Source organism: Chlorocebus sabaeus, chromosome 20 (assembly GCF_047675955.1).
Source record: "Chlorocebus sabaeus isolate Y175 chromosome 20, mChlSab1.0.hap1, whole genome shotgun sequence".
In the NCBI taxonomy this organism is placed as follows: Eukaryota; Metazoa; Chordata; class Mammalia; order Primates; family Cercopithecidae; genus Chlorocebus; species Chlorocebus sabaeus.
This window is the reverse complement of record NC_132923.1, coordinates 12857046-12879608: the sequence shown is the minus strand read 5'-3', so window position 1 is coordinate 12879608 and position 22563 is coordinate 12857046. Positions and strand designations below refer to the sequence as shown.

Here is a 22563-nt window from a genome sequence, read left to right as displayed (position 1 = left end):
CCAGGAGTTCAAGACCAACCTAGGCAACATAGCAAGGCCCCGTCTCTATTAAAAAAAAGGAAAAAAATAATGGTGACATGTAGTTGGGTGATGGCAGTAGAAATGGAAAAGATGCATTTAGAGACACTGTGGAGCAGGGTCGATAGGGCTTGATGACGAACAAGCTGACGTGTCATCAGATAGACATCATATTTTCTAAGATCAGCAGGCAGACCACCTTCTAGACTCCTATGGACTGCCCTAGAGAACCAGTGCTCTCACCCTGTGCATCAAGGAGGCAAGGAGTCAGCATGATCCCTTGGGAGGGCCTGTCCTCAGGGAATTTTAATTCACTTAGGTCTCCTGGTCCTTAGTATTAGTCAGTCATAGGAACCTCTGGGTTTGTCCACACTCCCTAAGAATCTCTTATTCTTAGGATAAATATCTTGGCCACAATCCTGAACCTCAAAAAAAAAAAAAAAAAAAAAAAAAAAAAAAAAAAAAAAACCATTGTTGGCCAGGTGCAGTTGCTCACACCTGTAATCCAAGCACTTTGGGAGGCCGAGGTGGGCGTCATGAGGTCAGGAGTTCAAGACCAGCCTGGCCAACATGGCAAGACCCTGTCTCTACTAAAAATACAAAAATCAGCCAGATGTGGTGGTGCATACCTGTGATCCCAGCTACTCAGGAGGCTGAGGCAGGAGAATCGCTTGAACCTTGGAGGCAGAGGTTGCAGTGAGCCGAGGTCGCGCCATTGCACTCCAACCTGGGTGACAGAGCAAGACTCTGTCTCAAAAAAACGCTGGGCACAGTCACTCATGCCTATAAATCCAGCACTTTGGGAGGCCGAGGTGGGAGGATCACCTGAGGTCAGGAGTTTGAGACCAGCCTGACCAACATGGAGAAACCCTGTCTCTACTAAAAATACAAAAAAATTAGCCAGGCATGGTGGTGGGTGCCTGTAATCCCAGCTACTCGGGAGGCTGAGGTAGGAGAATCGCTTGAACCCAGGAGGCGGAGGTTGCGGTGAGCTGAGATCGCGCCATTGCACTCCAGCTTGGGCAATAAGAGCGAAATTCCATCTCAAAAAAAAAAAAAACACATTAATATATAGCTTCTCTCGTGACAAGATGGCCACCCTGGCGGTACCAGCAAGTATTCCTCCAGCTGTGCTGCCCCAGTCCTGATGGCAGCCTTAGCCTCTGTCCCAGCCCCAGCCCCAGCACCAGCAGTGGCTGCAACTCTAGCCTCATCTTCAGACCCTACAGCAACAGTGGCTACGACTGCGGCTCTGGACCAGACCTCAGCCTCAGCGCGAGCTCCAGCGCAGACCCCTGCTCTGTCTGGTCCTGCTATCCCAGGGCCCTTTCCCGGGGGCTGCATGGTCAGGCTGCATCCTGCCATTTTGGCCTCCATTGTAGACAGCTAAGAGTGACACAATGAGGGAGCTGCCTGAGTTATCAGGAACCTGTTGGGAATTGTTGACAAACACTTAGTGGAGGTCACCAATTGGTTTTCAGTGCCGCACAATGAGTCAGAAGATGAAGTGGCTGTTGACATGCAATTTGCTAAGAACATGTATGAACTGCATAAAAAATGAGCTCATCCTGGGCTGGTAGGCTATAGGCCATGACATCACAGAGCACTCTGTGGTGATTCATAAGTACTATAGCCTGATGGCCTCCAACCCCATCCACCTCACTGTGGTCACAAGTCTCTAGAACTGCTGCGTGAGCATCAAACCCTATGTCAGCACTTTAATGGGTGTCCCTGGGAGGACCATGGGAGTGATGTTCACACCTCTGACAGTGATATATGCATACTATGACACTGAACACATTGAAGTTGACCTGATTATGAAGACCTGTTTTAACCCCAACTAAGGTATCAGACTCTCAAGTGACTTGCAACAAGTAGGAGGGGCATCAGCTTGCATCCAGGATGCCCTAAGCACAGTGTTGCAATATGTAGAGGATGTACTGTCTGGAAAGATGTCAGCTGACAATACTGTGGGCCACTTCTTAACGAGCCTGGTTAAGCAAGTACCCAAAATAGTTCCCAATGATTTCGAGACCATGCTCAACAGCAACATCAATGACCTGCTGATGGTGACCTACCTGGTCAATGTCACACAGTCACAGACTGCCCTCAATGAGAAACTTGTAAACCTGTGAATGGGCCCCAAGCAGTTCACCTGCGGGTCTAGGTCTCAACCCCAGGACTTGGAATGAAATGAGGGAGAAATGGGTTTTTTGTGGTCTTGAGTCACACTGAGACAGTGAACTGCTTGTGACTCTAATAAACATAGCCTACCTTTTGTAAAAAGTAAAAAAAAATACATATATATATTTACATAATATATACTTATATATATTTATAAATATATATATACACCACCACACCCGGCCTATGCCCTACTCTCTCATACTGTGCTGCCAGCATAGCACCTCCCGTCACAACACCATAATCAATCATTTTTACATAATCATATATATAAAGAATCCCGGCCAGGTGCAGTGGCTCACACCTGTAATCCCAGCACTTTGGGAGGCCAAGGTGGACAGATCACGAGGTCAGGATTTCGAGACCATTCTGGTGAACACGGTGAAACCCTGTCTCCACTAAAATACAAAAAATAAGCTGGGCGTGTTGGCGGGTACCTGTAGTCCCAGCTACTCGAGCGGCTGATGCAGGAGAATGGAGTGAACCCGGGAATTCTGGAAAAAAAAAAAAAAATTGGGGTTCTGTCAGAAAGGAAGAAAGGGAGAATAAATATTGGATAAGACGGCTGGGCGCGGTGGCTTACACCTGTAATATCAGCACTTTGGGAGGCCGAGGCAGGTGGATCACGAGGTCAGGAGTTCAAGACCAGCCTGGCCAAGCTGTTGAAACCCTCTCTCTACTAAAAATACAAAAATTAGGCCATGCATGGTGGCTCACGCCTGTAATCCTAGCACTTTGGGAGGGCAAGGTGGGCGGATCACAAGGTCAGGAGTTCGAGACCAGCCTGGCCAACATGGTGAAATCCCATCTCTACTAAAAATGCAAAAATTAGCTGGGTGTGATGGTGGGCGCCTGCAATCCCAGCTCATTGGGAGGATGAGGCAGAGAATTGCTTGAATCCAGGAGGTAGAGTTTGTAGTGAGCCAAGATCGCGCCACTGCACTCCAGTCTGACAACACAGTGAGACTCCGTCTCAAAAAATTGAAAAATAAATATTGGCTAAAACAAGTAACAATGTCTGTCACACCTCCTGAGAGGCTACTGAACTCTAGTTATATGCTAGTGTTACCTGTGGAGACCTGGGCCTGAATTTTTTTCTTTTTTCTTTGAGACGGAGTCTTCCTCTGTCACCCAGGCTGGAGCGCAGTGGCACAATCTCAGCTCACTGCAACCTCTGCCTCTCGAGCTTAAGCAGTTCTCGTGCCACAGCCTCTCCAGTAGCTGGGATTACAGGCACCCATCACTATGCCCAACTAATTTTTGTATTTTTTAGTAGAGATGGGGTTTCACCATGTTGGCCAGGCTGGTCTTGAACTCCTGACCTTTGGCGATCCACTCGGCCTCCCAAAGTGCTGGGATTACAGGCGTGAGCTACCACGCCTGGCCACATTATGATCTTATATGTGAAAATAATTGAGTATGTAAAAATGATTGATTATGGTATTGTGATGGGAGGTGCTGTGCTGGCGGCACAGTATGAGAGAGTAGGACATAGGCCGGGGGCGGTGGCTTACGCCTGTAATCCCACCACTTTGGGAGGCCGAGGCGGGAGGATCACTTGAGGTCAGGAGTTTGAGACCAGCCTGGCCAACATGGTGAAACCCCGTCTCTACTGAAAATACAAAAATTAGCTGGACCTGGCAGTGTACACCTGTAATCCCAGCTACTCGGGAGGCTGAGGCAGGAGAATCACCCCAACCCGAGAGGCGGAGACTGCAGTGAGCCGAGATTGCACCAATGCGCTCTAGCCTGGGCGACAGAGCAAGACTCCATCTCAAAAAAAAAAAGAATATGACATAAACAGGCCTTAGAGATTAAAGGCTAAAGATTAGCCTCAAGTTAGGAGAAGAGAGTATGGTGCCCCAATAGTTCCAGAAATTTCTATCAGCAGAGTTGAGAGCTTCCCAAAGCACAAATTATATATAGGGCATAAAAAGGAAAAAAAGAAAAACACTGCTTTACCAGGCTAAGGAATGAAGGGGTTGAGTAATTAAGAGAGGCAATCGAGATAAGAACAAAGAGTTTTTCAACTAGAAGATAGGGGAAGGCAACATGAGATATTAAGTATGTCCAACTTCAGGCTCCTAAGCCTGGAGAATAAAGCTGTTGAGTACATCTTGTTCCTACACTGGGGCCTAATGTTTTTCCCGTTTTGAAAAAAAATGATGTAAATGAATTCTCTGAAACAAAGACACATTTTGAGGAGGAAATGTTTGTGGAAGTTTCAAAGGATTCTTTTTTTTTTTTTGAGACAGAGTCTTGCTCTGTCACCCTAGCTGGAGTGCAGTGACACATCTCGACTCACTGCAACCTCTGCCTACCGGGTTCAAGCCGTTCTCTGCCTCATCCTCCCAAGTAGCTGGGATTACAGGCACCTGCCACCACACCCAGGTAATTTTTGCATTTTTAGTAGAGATGGGATTTCACCATGTTGGCCAGGCTGGTCTCAAACTCCTGACCTTGTGATCTGCCCACCTTGCCCTGCCAATGCTGGGATTACAGGCGTGAGCCACCATGCATGGCCTAATTTTTGTATTTTTAGTAGACATGGGGTTTCACCAGCTTGGCCAGGCTGGTCTTGAACTCCTGACCTCGTGATCCACCCGTCTCGGCCTCCCAAAGTGCTGAGATTACAGATGTGAGCCACCGTGCCCAGCTGTTTTATCCAATATTTATTCTCCCTTTCTTCCTTTCTGACAGAACCCCAATTTTTTTTTTTTTTTTTTTTTTTTTTTTTTTTCAGAATTACAATGTGCTTTGCTTTCCATGACTCCCTTGCCGCCCTGGAAATGTTAATAAAACTTTGTCACAGGCAGGATGCACTGGCTCACACCTGTAATCCCAGCACTTTGGGAGGCTGTGGCGGGCGGATCACTTGAGGTCAGGAGTTTGAGACCAACCTGGCCAACTGGTGAAACCCATCTCTACTAAAAATACAAAAAAATTAGCTGGGCATGGTGGCAGGCACCTGTAATGCCAGCTACTCGGGAGGCTGAGGCAGGAGAATCACTTGTACCCAGGAGGCAGAGGTTGCAGTGAGCTGAGACCACACCATTGTACTCCAGCCTGGGCAACAGGAGCAAAATGCCATATAAAAAACACACAAAAACAAACAAACAAAAAATTCATTAATTTTTTGAAGACAGAGTCTTGCTCTGTCACCCAGGCTGGAGTGCAGTGGCACAACTATGGCTCACTGCAGCCTTGACCTCCTGGGCTCAAGTGATCCTCCTGCCTCTGCCTCCTGAACAGCTGGTTCCACAGGGGTACACCACCACACCTGGTTAATTTTTAAAAATGTTTTGTAGAGACAGGGTCTTGCTATGTTGTCCAGACTGGTGAAGCAATCAATCCTCCCACCTCAGCCTCTCAAAATTCTGGGATTACAGGCGTATGAGCCACCTGGCCCCAGCCTATGCATGCAATTAACAGTTAAAAAAAAAACATGGCACTAAAAGTTCAACATCCATGCATGATTAAAACAAACAAAAAAACACCTGTCTGAGCAAGATGGCTCATGCCTGTAACCTCAGCACTTTGGGAGGCTGAGCAGTGAGGACTGCTTGAACTCAGGAGGTCAAAACCAGCCTGGGCAAAATATCAAATATAAAAAATTTGATGGCATGCACCTGTGGTCCCAACAACTAGGGAAGCTGAGGTAGAATACCCTGAATACAGAAGGTTGAGGCTGCAGTGAGCTGTGTTTGTGCCACTGTACTCCAGCCTGGGTGACAGACACCCTGTCTCCAAAAAAAAAGTTTCAGATTTTGGATTTTTGGATTCAAAATCTGATTCTATATTTTTATTTATTTATTTGTTTTGAGGCAGGGTCCGACTATATTGTCCAGGCTGGTCTAGACCTTCTGGGCCCAAGCTATGCTTCTGCCTTGGCCTCCCGAAGTGCTGTGATTACAGGCGTGAACCACCGCACCTGACTCTAATTCTCTCTATTTTTTTGATCCTATATTTTTAAAAGTCTCTCAGTTTTAATTTCCATTAGGACAAATGTTGGTAGATACAACCTACATAAACACAAAGCTTTTTGGGGTCTTCAATACATTTTAAGAATATAGGCCAGACATGGTGGCTCACACTTGGAAATCCCAGCACTTTGGGAGGCTGAGGCAGAAGGATAGCTTGAGCAAGGGAGTTCGAGACCAGCCTGAGCAACAGTGAGACCCTGTCTCTACAAAAAAAATAAAAGAGGCCTGGTGCATTGGCTCACACCTGTAATCCCAGCACTGTGGGAGATTGAGGCGGGTGGATGACCGGAGGTTAGGAGTTTGAGACCAACCTGGCCAATATGGGGAAACTCTGTCTCTACTAAAAATACTAATTAGAAATAAAATGAAATATAATAATAATATAGAGGAATTCTAAGACAAAAAAATTGAGAAACACTGATATATGAGAGTATATATAGGCTGGGCATGGTGGCTCATGCCTGTAATCCCAACTGAGGCAGGGGGATTGCTTGAGCTCAGGAGTTGGAGACCAGCCTGGGCAATATGATGAAACCCCATCTCTATCAAAAATACAAAAAATTACTTGGGCACAGTGGTGTGCACCTGTGGTCCCAGTTACTTGGGAGGATCTCTTGAGTCTGGGAGGTGGAGGCTGCAATGCTGCACTCCAACCTGGGTGACAGAGTAAGACCCCATCACACACACACAAAAAAGAGATTATATATATACTTGCTTATCCCAGTATCTAATGTATAAACACTCAAATAAATAGTAGCTTTTTTTTTCTTTTTTCATTTTTGGAAACAAGGTCTCACTCTGTTGCCCAGGCTGGAGTGCAGTGGTGCATGACCATGGCTCACTGCAGCCTCGACCCCCCGGACTCAGGTGATTCTCCCACCTTCTCACCTCAGCCGCCCCCCTCCCCTGGCTACCAGTAACTGGAACTACAGGTGTGCACCACTGCCCCCTCTTAAACTCCTGAGTGAATTTTGTAATTTAGGAAGCCAAGTCTAGGAGTGGTGGGCAAAGAGGTGGGGAGGCTGGTCCATGGGAATCTAGTTAGGGAGTTGTTGCAATTGTCTAGGGAAAACCTGACAAGGAATTGAACAAATGTATCAAGAATGGGAAAGGGGCCTGGTGTGGTGGCTCATACCTGTAATCCCGGCACTTTGTGGGCAGATCACAAGGTCAGGAGTATGAGACCAGCCTGACCACCATGGTGAAGGCCCGTCTCTACTAAAAATACAAAAATTAGCCAGGCATGGTGGCACACGCCTGTAATCCCAGCTACTCAGGAGGCTGAGGCAGGAGAATCGCTTGAACCTGGGAGGTGGAGGTTGCAGTGAGCCGAGATGGCGCCATTGCACTCCAGCTTGGGCGACAGAGTGAGACTCCGTCTCAAAAAAAAAAAAAAAAAAAGAATGGGAAAGGATGAAAGGACATTAATTTGAGAAGCATTTCTTGAGGTAGAATCAGCAGGATTTGATAAAAAATTGGATGTGTGACCAAAGAGAAAGGAAGAAGTTTAAGATAACTTCCAAGGTTTCTGGCCGGGCGCAATGGCTCAAGCCTGTAATCCCAGCACTTTGGGAGGCCGAGGCGGGTGGATTACCTGAAGTTGGGAGTTCGAGACCAGCCTGATGAACATGGAGAAACCCTGTCTCTACTAAAATTACAAAAAATTAGCCGGGTTTGGTGGTACATGTCTGTAATCCCAGCTACTCAGGAGGCTGAGGCAGGAGAATTGCTTGAACCTGGGAGGCGGAGGTTGCAGTGAGCTGAGATCACACCATTGCACTCCAGCCTGTGCAACAAGAGCGAAACTCTTAAAAAAAAGAGAGAGAGATTTCCATAATGGGAGGCTGGGTACGTAGTGGTGCTTTTTCAATTATTTATTTATTTTTTATATATTTTTAGAGACAGATTCTTGCTGTCTCACATAGGCTGGTGTGCAGTGATGCCATCATAGCTCACTGGAACCTTGAACTCCTGGGCTCAAGGAAATCTTCCTGCCTAAGCCTCTTTAGTACCTGAGACTACAGGTACTGGTCACCCTTAATTTTTTTTTTTTTTTTTTTTTTTTTTTTGAGACAGGTCTCACTCTGTTGCTCAGGCTAAAGTACGGTGGCGCGATCTTGGCTCACTGCAACCTCCGCCTCCCAGGTTCAAACAATTCTCCTGCCTCTGCCTCCCGAGTAGCTGGGGCTACAGGCGTGCACCACCACACCTGGCTAATTTTTGTTTTAGTAGAGATGGGTCTTGCCATGTTGTCCAGGCTGGTCTCAAACTCCTGGTCTCAAGTGATCTACCTGCCTCAGCCTCCTAAAGTGCTGGGATCACAGGAGTGAGCCAGTGCACCTGGCTTACATTTTTTTTTTTTTTGTAGAGGCAGGGTCTTGCTATGTTCTTAGGCCGGTCTCGAACTCAAAGCATTGAGATTACAGGTATGAGCCACTGCCCCAACCAAGTGATGCTTTTTTTTTTTTTTTTTTTTTTTTTGAGATGGAGTCTCGCTTTGTCACCCAGGCTGGAATGCAGTGGCGCGATCTCGGCTCACTGCAAACTCCGCCTCCCGGGTTCACGCCATTCTCCTGCCTCAGCCTCCGAGTAGCTGGGACTACAGGCGCCCGCCACCTCACCCGGCTAATTTTTTGTATTTTTAGTAGAGACGGGGTTTCACCGTGTTAGCCAGGATGGTCTCGATCTCCCGACCTCATGATCCACCCGCCTCGGCCTCCCAAAGTGCTGGGATTACAGGCATGAGCCACCACGCCCGGCCAAGTGATGCTTTTAAATAAGGGTGTATATATTTGGAAGGCAAGCTTTGTTGGGAAAGATGACACATACTGAGCCAGAAGTGCTGTGAGACTCAGTAGGAAGGGAATCCAACAGGCAGGCAGAAATGCAGGATTAAGGCTACAGGAATGGTCAGGGCTACAGGAATATTTCAGGAGTTGTCAAGAGGTAGATTTAGTTTAATGAGAAGACAACATTTGCTGAGCATCTGTTAAATGGCAGACACTCTGGTGTTTGTGCATAGGTAGGGCACTCATAACTGATGGCCTCAATTTTCTTTGAAAGGGAAACCAGGTCGGGTGCGGTGGCTCATACCTGTAATCCCAGCACTTTGGGAGGCCAAGGAGGGTGGATTACAAGGTCAGGAGTTCAAGACCAGCCTAGCCAAGATGGTGAATCCCCTTCTCTACTAAAAATACAAAAATTAGCTGGAGCCAGGCATGGTGGCAGGCGCCTGTAATCCCAGCTACTCAGGAGGCTGAGGCAGAAGAATTGCTTGAACCCGGGGGACGGACATTGCAGTGAGCTGAGATTGCACCACTGCACTCCAGCCTGGGTGACAGAATGAGAGTCTGTCTCAAAAAAAAAAAAAAAAGAAAGGAAACCCTCGGCCTGGCGCGGTGGCTCATGCCTGTAATCCCAGCACTTTGGGAGGCCGAGGCGGGTGGATCACCTGAGGTCGGGAGTTTGAGACCAGCCTGACCAATATGGAGAAACCCTGTCTCTGCTAAAAATACAAAATTAGCTGGGCACGGTGGTGCATGCCTGTAATCCCAGAAGTCGTGAGGCTGAGGCAGGATAATAGCTTGAACCCAGGAGGAACAGGCTGCAGTGAGCCAAGATCGCGCCATTACACTCCAGCCTAGGCAATAAGGGCAAAACTTTGTCTCCAAAAAAAAAAAAAGAAAGAGAAAGAGAAACCCTCTAAGGGGCTGGGGGGCAGGGCATTTGGGCAGTCTTGATGAGAAGAGTTTGGGACTGCTCCTTTGGCCACTTTATCATTCTTGCAGAGAATGCTCCTGTCTTTGGTGATGCTGTCTTATTAAATGGAAATCAAAGACCATTTCTACTTTACCTTTGAAATTTAGCTATTTTCATAGTTGAAGAGCATAGGCTTTGATGCCAGATAGATGTGGGTTTGAATCTGCTTCTGCCCCTTACTAGCTGAGTGACCCTGCCTTAGTAATTTAACCTTCTTGGTCTGTTTCCACATCTATAAAATGAGTAAAATAACTACCTTGCTGGGTTATTATGGATTAAATGAATGAAAGTAAACAATTAGTTCAGTCCCTTCACATAATTAGTGAAGAAAAGATATTATTATTATTATTTTTTGAGATGGAGTCTCACTCTGTCGCCCAGGCTGGAGTGCAATGGCATAATCTCGTCTCACTGCAACCTCTGCCTCCCGAGTTCAAGCCATACAGGCGCCTGACACCACTCCTGGCTAATTTTTTGTATTTTTAATAGAGATGGGGTTTCACTATGTTGGCCAGGCTGGTCTCAAACTCCTGATCCACCCGCCTCAGCCTCCCAAAGTGCTGGGATTACAGACGTGAGCCACTGCACCCAGCGAAGAAAAGATATTATTTCTGAGATACAGTCTCACTCTGTTGCCCAGGCAAGTGGCAGTGGCAGTGGCTTGATCATAGCTTACTGCAGCCTTGAACTCCTTGGCTCAAGTGATCCTCCTGCCTTAACCTCCCAAGTAGCTGGGACTAAAGGCGCACACTACCACACACAGGTAATTAATTTTTTTTTTTTTGTAGAGACAGAGTCTTGCTATGTTGTGCAGGCTGGTCTTGCACTCCTAGGTTCAAGAGATCTTCCCACATGGACCAGCCGCGGTGGCTCATACCTGTAATCCCAGCACTTTGGGAGGCTGAGGTGGGTGGATCACCTGAGGTCAGGAGTTCGGGATCAGCCTGACCAACATGGAGAAACCCATCTCTACTAAAATACAAAAGTAGCCTGGCGCAGTGGCGGGTGCCTGTAATCCCATCTACTAGGGAGGCTGAGGCAGGAGAATTGCTTGAACCCAGGAGGTAGAGGTTGTGGTGAACCAAAATCACACCATTGCACTCCAGCCTGGGCAACAAGAGTGAAACTCCGTCTCAAAAAAAAAAAAAGAGTTCTTCCCACATCAGCCTCCCAAAGTGCTGGGATTATAGGCGTGAGCCACCTCGCCCACCCGATTATTATCAGTCCTCCCAACAACTCTTAAGAGAAACATACCATATTCTTATCCCCATTTTTTACAGAAAAAGAAAACTAAATGTAGATTTGGGAATTTATAGCCAGCTTTTAACTGATGGCTAGCATTTGAACTGAAGTCTAATTGTAGAGCCCTTTCTTATCCAGGAAGACTATGTGCAGGAGAAAGGAGGACCATGTAGAACTCTGAGGAATATCAATGTTTAAGAGGTGGGCAGGAAAAGAGAAAGAAGAACCAGAGATAAATTCTCTAAGTATTAGTTTGTTAGGGCTGCCATAACAAAGTACCAAAGGCTAAGTGGCTTAAACAACAGAAATTTATTTCCTCACACTTCTGGAGGCTAGAAGTCCAAGGTCAAGGTATTGAAGGTTGTTTCTTCTGGGGCCTCTTGTAAATGGCTGTATCTTGTCCGGTGCCCTTTTTTCATTTTTTGAGATGGACTTTCACTCTTGTCACCCAGGCTGGAGTGCAATGGTGCAGTCTCAGCTCACTGCATCCTCTGCCTCCTGGGTTCAAGCGATTCTCCTGCCTCAGTCTCCTGAGTAGCTGGGATTATAGGCACATGCTCCCACGCCTGACTAATTTTTGTATTTTTAGTAGACACAGGTTTTCACCATGTTGGCCAGGCTGGTCTCAAACTCCTGACCTCAGGTGATCCACCCATCTCAGCCTCCCAAAGTGCTGGGATTACAGGCATGAGCCACTGCGCCTGGTCAACCTTAGTTACTTCTTTCTTTAAAGACCCTTTCTCCAAATGCAATCCCACACTGAGGTACTGAGGGTTAGAACTTCAACATTGGAATTGTGGGTGGGGAGAAGGGAGGCAAAATTCAGTCCCTAACACTGTATGATATGTTTTCATGGCACCCTTTGTTTTCCTTCACAGTATATATTATATATACATACACATACACACATATACATAGTATATATGTAATTATTTTATTTCCTTTTTTTTGAGACGGAGTCTCGCTGTCTTCCAGGCTGGAGTGCAGTGGCCGGATCTCAGCTCACTGCAAGCTCCGCCTCCCGGGTTTACGCCATTCTCCTGCCTCAGCCTCCCGAGTAGCTGGGACTACAGGCGCCCACCACCTTGCCTGGCTATTTTTTTGTATTTTTTAGTAGAGACGGGGTTTCACCGGGTTAGCCAGGATGGTCTCGATCTCCTGACCTCGTGATCCACCCGTCTCGGCCTCCCAAAGTGCTGGGATTACAGGCTTGAGCCACCGTGCCCGGCCTAATTATTTTATTTCTTAGTTATTTGTTGAATTATTGTATCTACATTTCTAGAAATTGTTCCTTTAAAAATCTTTTTTTTTTTTTTTTTTTTTTAATTTATTTAGACAGATTCTTGCTCTGTCACCCGGGCTGGAATGTAATGGCGTGATCTCGGCTCACTGAAACCTCTGCTTCCCGAGTTCAAGCAACTCTCCTGCCTCAGCCTCCCAAGTAGCTGGGCTTACAGGCATGTGCCGTCATGCCCAGCTGATGTTTGTATTTTTAGTAGAGATGGGGTTTCACCATGTTGGCCAGGCTGGTCTTGAACTCCTGACCACCTGATCCGCCCACCTTGGCCTCCCAAAGTGCTGAGATTACAGGCGTGAACCACTGCACCTGGCCTGTTTTTTTTTTTTAAACCAAGCAATGGTTATGGAAGTCTTGTCATTTTTAGTTGTTTATTCCCTAGCGATACATTGTTTTTTTCTGTCTGGTGCTTGAATCAGGCTTACATATATATTAAACATACTTCTTTTTTGTTTTGCTTTGAGATGGAGTCTTGCTCTGTGACCCGGACTGGAGTGCAGTGGTGTTATCTTGGTTCACTGCAACCTCTGCCTCCCGGGTTCAAGTAATTCTCCTGCCTCAGCCTCCCAGGTAGCCAGGACTACAGGCATGCGCCACCATGCCCAGCTAATTTTTGTGTTTTTAGTAGACATGGGGTTTCACCATATTGGCCAGGCTAGTGTTGAACTCCTGACCTCAGGGGATCCACGCGCCTCTGGTCTCCCACAGTGCTAGGATTATGGGTATAAACCACTGCGCCTGGCAAACATACTTCTTTATATGCAGCAATATAATTCTAATATCCAAAGTCTCTGTGGACGTAATTCTGCTATTTATGATTGCTGCTCATTCTCATTCATGGTGGCCTACTTCCTGTTGCTTTGTGTTTGTGGGATTTTTATTAGTGAACACATATTCAAAGGAACTTAACACTAGGGATTTTTTTTTTCCTTATAGTTTATCATCTGAACTTCAGGAATTTTTTTTATGTTTGCCTTGAAGGCAGCTTTCTCCAGAGAGGATTCGTATTTGGTTCTCTGCAATGCCTATCAATTAGGTCACTATCACCCTATAACTACTTCAAAATAAATTCTGGGCCTGGTCAGGCTTGGTGACTCATGCCTGTAATTCCAGCACTTTGGAAGGCCCAGGTGGGCAGATCACTTGAGGTCATGAGTTCAAGACCAGCCTGGCCAACATGGCAAAACCCCTTCTCAACTAAAAATACAAAAATTAGTCGGGCATTGTGGTGGGTGCCCATAATCCCAGCTACTTGGGAGGCTAAGGCAGGAGAATGGCATGAACCTGGGAGGCAGAGGTTGCAGTGAACCGAGATCACGCCATTGCACTCCAGCCTGGGCAACAGAGGGAGACTCCATCTCAGTAAGTAAGTAAGCAAGTAAATTAAATAAATAAATAAATAAATAAAATTCCGGGCTTGAAGTGTTTCTGTCTATTCAGGTAGTATAAACTTAGACTATAAACTCATGAAGACTAGCCTGTGAATACCCAGGGGAGGTCTTTACAATCCCCCACTTGCAGCCCTGATTCAGAGCCAAGATTGTGGTAGGGACATTTCCTTGCTGTCTCTTTTTTCAAGATGGGTATTTACTGGTTTACCCTCTGGTTTACCGTCTCTTTTTTTTTTTTTTTTTGAGATGGAGTCTTGCTTTGTCACCCAGGCTGCAGTGCAGTGGCGCGATCTCGGCTCACTGTAAGCTCCGCCTCCTGGGTCCATGCCATTCTCCTGACTCAGTCTCCCAAGTAGCTGGGACTACAAGCACCTGCCACCACGCCCGGCTAATTTTTTGTATTTTTAGTAGAGACAGGGTTTCACTATGTTAGCTGTGATGGTCTCGATCTCCTGACCTTGTGATCTGCCTGCCTTGGCCTCCCAAAGTGCTGGGATTACAGGCGTGAGCCACCATGCCCGGCCTGCCTGGTTTTAGGTGTTTTATAGTAGAATAATTATTCAGAGTGTCTAGTCTGTTATATTGCTGGAAATGGAAGTCTCATTCTTTGGTGAATGTTTATACCTCCACTGTTAGTTCTATGAGGACAGAAGCTTGGTTTATCTTCCTTACTGTATGTGTGTATATATGTGTGTGTGTGTGTGTGTGTGTGTGTGTGTATATATATATTTATTTTATTTTTTTTTTTTTTTGACACAAAGTCTCGCTCTGTCACCCAGGTTGGAGTACAGTGGCGTGATCTTGGCTCACTGCAACCTCTGACTCCTGGGTTCAAGCGATTCTCCTGCGTCAGCCTCCTGAATAGTTGGGATTACAGGTGCCCACCATAATGCCCAGCTAATTTTTGTATTTGTAGTAGAGACAGGGTTTCACCATGTTAGCCAGGCTGGTCTTGAACTCCTGACCTCAAGTGATCTGCCCACCTCAGCCTCCCAAAGTGCTGGGATTACAGGTGTGAGCCACCGTGCCCAGCCTCACTGCTGTTTTTCTGGCACCTGGCCCTGTGACTGGTTTTGTGGAAGACAATTCTTCAATGAATCTGTTGGGGGCGGGGATGCGGGAGGTGGGAATGGTACTGGGATGAAACTGTTCCATCAGATCATCAGGCATTAGATTCTCATAAGGAGGATGTAACCCAAATCCCTTGCATGCATAGTTCACGATAGGGTTTGCAATCCTATGAGAAACTAATGTCTGTCTGCTAATCTGACAGGAGGCCGGAGCTCAGGCTCTGATGCTCACTTGCCAGTCACTCATCTCTTGCTGTGCAGCCCAGTTCTTAACAGGCCATGAACTGGTGCTGGTCTGCAGCCAGGATTTGGGGACCTCTGTCTCACTGAACAGATGAAATTGGGAAGAAAGTCAGGAGTTTGGAAAAAAATTCAGATAAGGACTGAAAATAGGCTATTGTATTTGGCAATTAGGCATTTTGAGAATAGATGTAGTAAAGTAATAAGGACAAAAGCTTAATTTCAGTGGGTTGCCAAATTAAGAGAGCTGAAGAAGGTATAGAAAATAAAACTTCTGGCCGGGCACAGGGGCTCATGCCTGCAATCCCAGCACTTTGGGAGGCGGATACGGGCAGATCATGAGGTCAGGAGATCGAGACCCTCCTGGCTAACACGGTGAAACGGTCTCCACTAAAAAATACAAAATAATTAGCTGGGGGTGGTGGCGGGCACCTGTATTCCCAGCTACTGGGGAGGCTGAAGCAGGAGAATGGCATGAACCTGGGAGGCGGAGCTTGCAGTGAGCCGAGATGGCGCCACGGCAGGCACTCCAGCCTGGGCGACAGAGCGAGACTCTGTCTCAAAAAAAAAAAGAAAGAAAGAAAGAAAATAAAACTTCCAGGCCGGGTGCAGTGGCTCACACCTGTAATCCCAGCACTTTGGGAGGCCGAGGTGAGCGGATCACCTGAGGTCAGCAGTTCGAGACCAGCCTGACCAACGTGGAGAAACCCTGTCTCTATTAAAAATACAAAATTAGCTGGGCATGGTGGTGCATGCCTGTAATCCCAGCTACTCAGGAGGCTGAGGCAGGAGAATCACTTGAGCCCAGGAGAGGGAGGTTGCGGTGAGCCGAGATTGCGCCATTGCACTCCAGCCTGGGCAACAAGAGCAAAACTCCGTTTCAAAGAAAAAAAAAATATTTTTTACTCCTTTTGGCTTGAGACACAGAACTCAGACCTCTCTTCTGTGAAGTCTACAATGGGGCCCTGCAGCTGCACGTTCCAGTTGAACTAGGCTCCCAGTTGCTATTGGCTGAGGAGGCAATGTAAATAATACACAGAATCCTATTAACTAATAATGGATTAATACCCAGTTACAAGTGTCTAGTGCATACTGTTCCGAGTGCTGTCCTATTCAATGTTTGCACAAATGGTTTAGTTAAGAACGCTGATGACAGATTATCACATTTGTAGACATCAATAATCTGGTAGAGATAATATGTTGGATAGCAGAATCAGAATATAAAGAGATCTTGGCAGGCAGGACCAAATCTAATGAGGTGGGGTTTTTTTCTCTTTTGTTTTTTCATTTTTTAGAGACAGGGGCTCTATATGCTGGAGCCCAGCTGCTATTCACAGGTGCATTCATAGCACACTACAGCCTTAAATCCTGGCCTCAGATGATCCTCTCATGTTAGCCTCTGAAGTAGCTGGGACTCTAGGCATACCCCACTGCACCCAGCTAAGATGCAGTTTAAATGGGTCAAATGCAAAGTTCAGTGCAAAGATTAAAAAAAAAATAAAGTTGCCGGGTGCGGTGGCTCATGCCTGTAATCCTAGCACTGTGGGAGGCCAAGGCAGGTGGATCACTTGAGGTCGGGAGTTTGAGACCAGCCTGACCAACATGGAGAAACCCCGTCTCTACTAAAAATACAAAATTAGCTGGGTGTGGTGGTGCATGCCTGTAATCCCAGCTACTCAGGAGGCTGAGGCAGGAGAATTGCTTGAACCCAGGAGGTGGAGGTTGCAGTGAGCCAAGATCATGCCACTGTACTCCAGCCTGGGCGACAGAGTGAGACTCTGTCTCTTAAAAAAAAAAAAAAAAATTAAATGACCACTCATATCTAATATCAAGTATTAGGAAAGTATGAGCAAATGGCTTATGGCAGTCTTACAAGGTTGGTGGGAATCTAAATCAATTTAGGGCAATCTGTAAGTACATATTACAATTTTTTTTTTTAACAGTGTAAAGAAGTTTTCTTTTTTGTTGTTTATTTTGAGATGGATTCTTGCTCTGTCACCAGGCTGGAGTGCAATGCCATGATCTCGGCTCACTGCAACCTCTGCCTCCTGGGTTCAAGTGATTCTCCTGCCTCAGTCTCCCAAGTAGCTGGGACTACAGGCGCCCGCCACCACGCCAGCTAATTTTTGTATTTGTAGTAGAGACGGGGTTTCACCATGTTGGCCAGGATGGTTTCGATCTCTTGACCTTGTGATCTGCCCGCCTCAGCCTCCCAAGGTGCTGGGATTACAGACATGAGCCACTGTGCCTGGCCGTAAATAGTTTTTATATTATGTATATGTAACATTAGACCAAATTATTTAAAGTCAATACATTTTTATTCAAGGAATTCCATGTTGTGATTTCTTCCACTGTCCATCAAGGTCACTTCAGATCCTCTAAAGAGCTAGAGTAAAAAGATTTATCTTCAAGTTAGCCTTTTTAATGAAACTGATCCAGTTGTCCTGTCAGCCCATAATTACTTTGGCTTCCTGTCAGCTCCTTTTAATATGGATATACTGATGAAGACTTCAAAATTCACCAAGAATCTTTGGGATCTAATTTCTTCAACCAATTTACTTTAGGGTCCTTTATAGTGTAGGTGGTGGGGATCTGCCTGGTTCTTAATTTGACACCTTAAGCGATCACACTCAAGAATAGTACAGATGTGTGGAATATGCCAATACCTTTAACTCCAGACATCATGTTCTCAAGATAAAAGCCTTTAAAACAAAAAGCCATCGATAGCCAACAAAGTGCCGTCAACCTGAAATTGGAATGCAAAATTAATACTGCTGAGGATTTCCCTCATATCCCATGCTGTTCATCTATTCTACAGTCCTAGAATCAATCTTTTTTTATTAAGAGACAAGGTCTTTCTTACCCAGGCTGGAGTAGAGTGGTGCCATCAAAGCTCAGTGCAGCCTCCAACTCCTGGGCTCAATCCTTTTGCCTCAGCCTCCCCTTCCTGAGTAGCTACAACTACAGGCACATGCCCCAATACCAGCTAATTTTTAAATTTTTGTGGAGATGAGGTGTTTGTTACTTTCTTGCACAGGCTGGTCTTGAACTCCTGGTTTCAAGCAATACTCCCACCTCGGTGTGAGGATTGCAGGCTTGAGCCATTGCGCCTGGCCTGGAACCAACCTTTACGGCTATCAATACTCCCATTAGTTAACTGTCTCAGGTATCATAATATCCCTTCTTATATGTATCAAAACTCATACTGAACAATGAGTTCTAGGTTGCAAAAAGTACATATTAAATTTTTAAATGCCAGGTGCGGTAGCTGACACCTGTAATCCCAGAACTTTGGGAGGCCGAGGGCGGATCACGAGGTCGGGAATTTGAGACAGTCTGGCCAATATGGTGAAACCCTGTCTCCACTAAAAATATAAAAATTAGCTGGGCATGGTGACACGCACCTGTAGACCCAGCTACACGGGAGGCGGAGGCAGAAGAATCGCTTGAATCCAGGAGGTGGAGGTTGCAGTGAGCCAAGATTGCATCACTGTACTCCAGCCTGGGCAACAGAGCAAGACTCCGTCCCTTAAAAAAAAAAATTTTTAAACGTGCATACCCTGTGACCCAGCAACTTTCAATATTTACCCTAGAGACTCCAGGTACAGTGGCTCTTGTCTGTAATCCCAGCACTTTGGGAGGCCGAGGTGGGTGGATTACCTGAGGTCAGGAGTTTGAGACCAGCCTGGCCAACATGATAAAACCCCATCTCTACAAAAAAATTTAAAAATTAGCCGGGCGTGGTGTTGCACGCCTGTAATCCCAGTTACTCAGGAGGCTGAGGCAGGAGAATCGCTTGAAACCAGGAGGTTGAGGTAGCAATGAGCCGAGATCATGCCATTGCACTCCAGCCTGGGCAACAAGAGCAAAACTTTGTCTAAAATAAAATAATATTATATATATATTTATTTACATATATATTTATATTTTTATTTTACCCTAGAGAAATACTCCCATATAGCACTAAGAGGCATAAATAATTTTCACTGAAACATTGTAATAGCAAACAATTGGAAACTATATGTCCAACAACAGAATGGTTAAGTAAGCTGTGATACATTCATACTATAGGATACAATATAGCAGTTCTTATGAATGAGACAGCTTTATATATATGGAGATGCAAGTTCTCTGAAACACGTTAAGTGTAAAAAGAAGATCTGGAATAATACAAACCATGTGATAGTTTTTTTTTTTTTTTTTTTTTGAGACCCGGTCTGGCTCTATTGTCCAGGCTGGAATCCAGTGGCACTATCATGGCTCATTGCAGCCTTGACCTCCAGGGCACAAGCAATCTTCCCACCTCAGCCTCCCTGAAGCTGGGACTACAATTGTGTGCCACCACACCTGGCTATTTTTTAGTTTTTGTAGACACAAAACTATGTTACCCAGGATGGTGTCAAACTCCTGGCCTCAAGTGATTTTCCTGCCTTAGCCTCCCAAAGTGCTGGGATTACAGGTGTGAGGCACTATGCCCCGTCCATTTATGTTTTAAAAGTCTCATATAACTAGCCAGGTGTGTTGGCTCATGCCTATAATCTCAGTACTTTGGGAGGCCAAGGCAGGCAGATCACTTGAGTCCAGGAATTCAAGATCAGCCTAGGCAACATGGCAAAACTGTCTCTACAGAAAAAATACAAAAATTATCCAGGCGTGGTGGCATGTGCTGTAGTCCCAGCTACTCGGGAGGCTGAGGCAGGAGAATGGCGTGAACCCGGGAGGCGGCGCTTGCAGTGAGCTGAGATCCGGCCACTGCACTCCAGCCTGGGCGACAGAGCAAGACTCCGTCTCAAAAAAAAAAAAAAAAAAAAAAAAAAAAAAAAAAAAAAAAAAAGAAAAAGGGTTGGAAGGATATTTAATCAAAATTAAACAGTGTTTATCTCTGGAAGGAAAGGACCAGGACTTGGAATAACAGCAAGGAAGACTTTGGCCTTGTTTGTAGATTTTTTTTTTTGTCGTTTTTGAGGAGTCTCACTCTATCGCCCAGGCTGGAGTGCAGTGGTGTCATCTCAGCTCACTGCACCTCCGCCTCTCCACCTCCTGGGTTTAAGCAATTCTCCCCCTCAGCCTCCCGAGTAGCTAGGATTACAGGTGCCTGCCACCATGGCCAGCTAATTTTGTATTTTTTTTTCTTTTTTTTAGTAGAGACGGTGTTTCACCATGTTAGCCAGGCTGGTCTCAAACTTCTGACCTCAAGTGATCCGCCTGCCTTGGCCTCCCAAAGTGCTGGGATTACAGGCATAAGTCGCCACGCCCAGCCCTTTTTTTTTTTTTTTTTGGGAATGATTTTTAATCTGTTATATGTTGTATAAAATTAATGCATTATTATGAAATCAAAACAACCCTACCTTACCCCCAACATAACACCTGTAGGTGTCTGTTAGTAGTCAGATGGGCATCTTGCTATGTTGCCCAGGCCGGTTTCAGACTCCTGGGGCTCAAGCTATCTTCTGCCTCAGCCTCTCGAGTAGCTAAGACTATAGGTGTGCACCACCATGTCCAGCTTAGGTGTCAGTTTGATGTGAGTCAGTAGCATAAGTAGTGAAGAAAACCTAAGGGGGCCTTGGGCTCTCTTATGGTCCAGGTCTACAAGCAAGCAAAGTTAGACAGGCACACTGGCACATTTGAGCTCATCCAGAGAGTAGACAAGGTGATGCCAGGAGTCCACACTATGTCGAGGACTAGCTAAAGGGAGGGAGAATGTATAGGCTGTTGTAGAAAGAAGTGATTCTTGGCCGGGCATGGTGGCTCAAGCCTGTAATCCCAGCACTTTGGGAGGCCGAGACGGGCGGATCACGAGGTCAGGAGATCGAGACCATCCTGGCTAACACGGTGAAACCCCGTCTCTACTAAAAAAAATAAAATGAAATACAAAAACTAGCCGGGCGAGGTGGCGAGCGCCTATAGTCCCAGCTACTTGGGAGGCTGAGGCAGGAGAATGGCGTAAACCTGGGAGGCGGAGCTTGCAGTGAGCTGAGATCCGGCCACTGCACTCCAGCCTGGGCGACAGAGTGAGACTCTGTCTCAAAAAAAAAAAAAAAAAAGAAAGAAAGAAAGAAGTGGTCCTCAAACTCTTGAAGTTTTCATGAGGGTGAAGATAGTAGATTTCAAGACACTGGAGTTATTCAAGAGACTAAATGTTCACTTTCCAGGGATACTGTGAAAAAGATTCACTGAGGAGGCATTCGTTGGAACTAGATTTTTTTTTTTTTAAGAGACAGGGTTCTGCTATGTTGCCTAGGCTGGTCTCTTAACTCCTAAGCTCAAGAGCTCCGCTTGCCTCGGTGTGCCAAAGTGATGGGATTACAGGGTGAGCCACGTGCCTGGCCTGGAGCTAGATGATCTTACAGTTAGCTTCCAACTAACTTTATTTCAATGTATTTCAAGTTTCCTTGGCATCAACCAGATTTATTGAAATTTAAGTCCCTAAAACTGTCTTTTGAGTTGTTTTATTATAGAGAGGATATTAACCAAAAGGTACTTTGGCACACTACAAACTGGAAGGAATAATCTCAATATCATGAGTGCCAATTAAGTGCCTCAGAGAATACAAAGATGACTATAACTGGAATGCTTAACAAGTATCAACTGAAGAAATGCAATGAAAATTAAAGTTTAATTTGTTTTTCCCTGTCTCTGCACAATTTGTTTCAGTGAGAGAGGTTTTCCTTGGATGTGGATCACTTTTAGGTAACAGTCTTTGCAAACACTTTAAGTAGCAAAACATACTCTCGGTTCAGAAATATGTTAACACATGAGCTTTCATCATCGGTAAGAATCTCTCTACCCCACAGCTAGGGTCAACAGAGCCAGCCAGCTCGCCTCTGTGAAAAGAGGGGTAGTTGGCTTCTCTCCTTTTGCTACACTGATATTTCTAGGAATGGGGCAGAATGAAGAAGGAGGGTTATTAGCGGCTTCATGCTGTCTAGGCCTGGCTGATGTTAAGAATTATCTCATAAGCATTTGTATGTCTCCATCAGAGGCTTCCCTGGGGGCGCTTTCCAAAGGCAGTGGCAACTTCCTGAAGTGAGGTGATGTATTCCATTTCTATGGCCACCACTCTCTCACTATCCTTTTGTTTTCCAGTGGTCTTTTCCACATGAAGAGCCCCACTATGCATCCAGACAGTTCTCTTGAGTAGGATTTAAACTGGCTCCACATATGGTCCACAGGATTCATGTATATGTGACCCTTTATCAGAAGCCAGTGTGGCGACTTCCAGGATGTGACTCTCTACTTTGTTACCTCAGGCTCTGTCTTTGCCTTGAAATTCCTCTACTGTGAGTCATACACAGTCTAATGATTATCCTTGGATACAAGGACAAATACAAAATGTTTCAGTGGTCTTGAAGCCACTCTCTTTAGGATTGAGAAGACAG

At 45.8% G+C, this 22563-nt stretch overlaps 2 pseudogenes; one reads left to right on the top strand and one right to left on the bottom strand.

Annotated features, from left to right (window-relative positions):
* Positions 1-974: 974 nt before the first annotated feature.
* Positions 975-2253, top strand: LOC103247198 (eukaryotic translation initiation factor 3 subunit F pseudogene; annotated as a pseudogene).
* Positions 2254-18357: 16104 nt separating this feature from the next.
* LOC119624629 (small nucleolar RNA SNORA40) lies at positions 18358-18476 on the bottom strand (annotated as a pseudogene).
* Between the last annotated feature and the right edge of the window lie 4087 nt (positions 18477-22563).